This window comes from Galeopterus variegatus, unplaced genomic scaffold (genome assembly GCF_000696425.1).
Source record: "Galeopterus variegatus unplaced genomic scaffold, G_variegatus-3.0.2 Scaffold7416, whole genome shotgun sequence".
In the NCBI taxonomy this organism is placed as follows: Eukaryota; Metazoa; Chordata; class Mammalia; order Dermoptera; family Cynocephalidae; genus Galeopterus; species Galeopterus variegatus.
In genome coordinates, this window is record NW_007733527.1 from 141549 (window position 1) to 146518 (window position 4970).

A 4970-nucleotide genomic window follows, 5' to 3' on the forward strand; every position below is an offset into this window, starting at 1 on the left:
TACCGGTCATCTTAAAAAAAAAAAAAAAAAAATTGTTTGCATGTCTCTATCCTTGGAAACTGGGACTGTCTTTTGATACCATATCCTCACATTCCAGTACTTATATCTCAAGTGCAATCCTAGGTAATCTTTGAATAAGTGGAAAATGTTGATTGAAATAGTTACACAATCCAATACAGAAAAACTTGCCCCTTCAAAATCAGAAGAGATGCCTTAATGCCTTAATTTCAGGCTATTGTCCAAATGGTGTATGTTTGTAGGAACCAACAATACCAAGAGAGATTTTATAAGTCGGCAGGTGCTATGGTCTGAATGTGTTGCCCCCCAAAATTTATATGTTGAAATCTTAACTCCCAAGGAGAAGGTATTAAGAGGTGGGGCCTTTAAGAGACGATTAGATTATGACAGCAGAGCTCTCATGAATGGGCTTGGTACCCTTATAAAAGATTCAACTCACAAAAAATAAGTATGTGAAGAGATGGATATGTTAATTATCTTGATTTAATCATTACACAAAATATATCAAAACATTACATTGTGCCCATAAATATATGCAATTATCTTTTGTCAGTTAAAAATAAATAAAAATTATCCATTCTTGCTGTCTTTTGAAAAAGAAAAGATAAAATAAGTGAGAATTAATTATTTAACTAAATAGATAAGTTTTTTAAAAAAGAAACCCCAAAGAGATCCCTCCTACCTTCACCATGTGAGGTTATGGTGAAAAGACTGCTTGCTGTCTAGGAAGTAGGCCCTCACCAGATACTGAATCTGCTTTGATCTTGGATTTCTCAATTTCCAGAATTGTGAGAAATAAAGTTCTGTTGTCTCTAAGCCACCCAGTTTATGATATTTTGTTATAGCAGCCCAGACGGACTAAAGCAGCAGGCACCCTGACATTTACAGCCTCTAGTTTTCTCCCTCCATGTAAAATCCAATAGACAGGATCTACTCACAGGATGAGGTTCCCACACTTCACTACCTTTGCTGTCTCCCTCTTCTCAAGCAGTCCAAATCAAGAGCCATCTCATGACCCAAATAAATCACATTCTAGGATGACTTTCCTGATCACCTATCTTCTAACACCTCAAAGTGGACTTGGGGAAAGGAAAACTAAATTTATAGAGCACCTCTTATGTGCTGGTCACTAAGAGATGCATTTACTTTTCTTCTTTTCATTAAATAACTGCCTCATTTTACTTACTTAAAAACAGCAGTTAAAATAGTAATTTATCGGGCCGGCCCGTGGCTCACTCGGTAGAGTGCGGTGCTGGTAGCACCAAGGCCCCGGGTTCGGATCCCACATAGGGATGGCCGGTTCGCTCACTGGCTGAGCGTGGTGCTGACAACACCAAGTCAAGGGTTAAGATCCCCTTACCGGTCATCTTTAAAAAAAAAAAGTAATTTATCTACAAAGCTGGGATTCAAACCAGTTAGTATGATGCCAAAGTACATCTTTTTCCACTACTCCACAAATGTTTGATTCATCATGTGTCCCACACTGCCCCTGGCAAAATTTCTTGGGCATAAAATATATTTAAATATTTGCTAAGTGAATGAGTTGAATGGAGCTATGCAACATTTTCATTGAAGCAAAACGGTATAGTGGGTTTGAATCTTATATATGTTCTTCACTAGTTGGGCAAATGGTTTACTCTTGATTTTTCTCCCTCCATATAGTGTGGTTCAGTGAATACTTGTGGAAGGAAGGCTGAAAGGAAGTGTTCTAAACTTTCATTAGACCCCAACCCCAACTTACATACTTCGTTTAGATATATAATTAACTTTAATCAAGTTATGAACCGGTTTGGTTGAGGAACTATACTTTCTCTTTAAGGTGACCTTGCACATTCTTGTTATAATTGTTTGTTTGCTTTATAATTTGTCTCACTATGGGAACTTTAATTTTTTCATTCCAGAGAATATACTCCTTCCTACCCAACACTGGTAACCACTATCTTGAATTTAGAGTTTAGATGTTGAAAAAATACTCATTTACTTTCTCTCTCTCTCTCTCTCTCTCTCTCTCTCTCTCTAACTCTCTTTCTCTCTCTATATATACATATTTGGGGTGTGAGGGGTGCGGCAGCTGGCCCCTATGCAGATCCAAACCCTTGGCCTTGGTGTTGTAACACTGCACTCTAGCTAACTGGCCAGCCCTCCTCTACCTTCTATAAGGGACTATGTTATTAAGTGTCCAAATATGCAGGTCAGGGCCGGCCTGTGGCTCACTCGGGAGAGCGTGGTGCTGACAACACCAAGTCAAGGGTTAAGATCCCCTTACCGGTCATTTAAAAAAAAAAAAACAAATATGCAGGTCATCAATTCGGATAATAAAACAAAACTGAACAAATACAAAATTTTTATTTTCAATATTTCACTATGTTGCACATACAAGAACACAATTTAACTTGAGTAAAACCAAAGGCTAAAGATACACTTATTGGGTGGACAATGTAAATTATTCTTTTTGTCCTTTTGATTTTCCAAGTGCCTAAAGTCTCTCTAGAAAATAAATGAAAGTTTGCTACTTTAGAATTTTAAAAGGAAGCCTTTTTATCTGTAAAAGAGATGGCTGAAAAAAATCTGCCTGAGAAAATCTCCCTGAGGCTAAGATGGTTATGACCTTGGCTTCGAAATAGTTTACAAACAAATGCCTTCAAGTTCTAGAGTTTTGAACCTGGTTCACCTTCTGTGTGCTTTAACATCTGTATCAGTCAGTTTTTGTTGCTTATAACAAAATACATGGAACTGGGTAATTTATAAGAAAATGAAATTTATTGCTTACAGTTTCTGAGTCTGGGAAATCCAAAGTCCATCTGATGGTGGTGACAGTACCCAGGGGTCTCATATTGCAAGATGGTGGAAGCAGAGAGAGCAGAGACAGCGAGAGAGAGTGAGAGAGACACTCTCCTCTCTCTTCTCTTAAAGCCCTCAGAACCACACCCTGACCACCACTTTTAATTCATTCCCTAAGGCATGGTCCTACAATCTAATCACCTCTTCAAGATTTAACCTTTCAATTACCATAATAGGATTTCCCACCCTCTTAACAGTCACAATGGGGGCCAACTTTCTAATACATAAAACTTGGCGGACACAATTCAAGCTTCAGTGAGTTTTGGGGGACATAATTCAATCCACTACATCAGAGTATTTAAATACTTTCTGCCATTCAAAAACTAGAAAGGAGTATGTTCAATAGTAGTTGTATAAATGCAGTGGGTTGATTTTGTTTTTGTTTTGTGTAGAGATTAAAAACTATAGTTTTATTATGGCATAATTCATTTTGAGCTATAATATATTTCAAAGACTGCCCAATTTTTTTTTTTTTTTTTTTTTTTTTAAAGATGACCGGTAAGGGGATCTTAACCCTTGACTTGGTGTTGTCAGCACCACGCTCAGCCAGTGAGCAAACCGGCCATCCCTATGTGGGATCCGAACCCGGGGCCTTGGTGTTATCAGCACCGCACTCTCCCGAGTGAGCCACGGGCCGGCCCCAATTCAATAATTGTTAATAGTATTACTTAGTCCGTCCACGTTTATGTTATTCAGTTATATAGATGGGACTTGTGAAATAATCACTTGCGTTCCCTTGGTTTAACTGAGTTCCTACATATTCAGACCTTTGCTGGGGGAAAGAAATGAAAGTTAATGAGCATGCCTGCTTATAAAAGATGGGGTTTTTTGTTTGTTTTTTGTTTTTAATTTAACATGTATAGTTTACTTATTGTTTGTTTTTAGCGTTACGTTTACATTTTCTTGACTAGATAGCCTAGGGAGTCCAACACTGCCTTTTGAAATGGCACCAGTGTCTCCATTGTAATTCAGCGATAGCTTTGAAAAAAGATTGGCTTTGTTTGAGAAAGTGTGTCATAACTGATCAGCCCTACATGAGACATAAATAGTTTCAACCTGCTGACTAAAAGGGAAAAGCTTTAATTTGGTTCCAGTAAATAAAGTATGGTAGTGATTGTTAGAGGAATCCAGCATGTGGAAGAAATGGCATATTGTTTGCATTTTGGAAACATACAGAAAAAGCCACTTAAGATAGTATGAGGTAATTAAATTCCTGTGTCAATTGCCAAATCATTTAAAATTCTATATTCACCAAGCCCCAAAATAGATTGTGGCTGCCAGGATTCCAATTTTAATTGGAAAGCTAAATATGTAAAATTTGTAATTACTATATTTCTTTCTTTCTTTTTTGGGGGGGTGGGCTGGCTGGTATGGGGATCCAAACCCATGACCTTATGGTTATAAGGCTGCCCTCTAACCAACTAAGCCAACTGGCCAGCCAAATTTCTTAATGATCATATTTTGCAGTTTTAGAAAAAAAGAAATATTGTTATACATTTATTAAAGATACTTCCCCTATGTAATGAAATGGTTAATTTTACTTAATGTTTTAAGTTGAAGTTACTTCATCGATGTCATATCCATGAAGTGTGTTGGGATAAAAGGAATTGTTTCTTTAAAATTTTAAATACCGGGGCCGGCCTGTGGCTCACTCGGTAGAGTGCGGTGGTGATAGCACCAAGGCCAGGGGTTCGGATCCCATATAGGGATGGCTGGTTAGCTCACTGGGTGAGCGTGGTGCTGACAACACCAAGTCAAGGGTTAAGATCCCCTTACCGGTCATCTTTAAAAAAAAAAAAAAAAAAACTTTAGAGACAGTTGTACTTAGATTTAATCATAAGAATGTAACTTTTGCTTAAATCATTTAAGGAGAGGTTATATTTCAGATTAGATAATGATCACAGTTTGAACAACTTAGCTTTTCCCAAATTGTACTTTGGAATGTCACATTGTTAATTTAAATGATGTTACTAGTTTCTATTGTTTAAGCTATACTTAGCCATAGATAACTTTTGTCACACTGCCCATGTCTTTGTGTCTTTTGAAATCTCTTGTGAAACTTCCTTTACTTTACCATAAAAACAGAAGCTAACTTTGAATTGGGGCTGTGC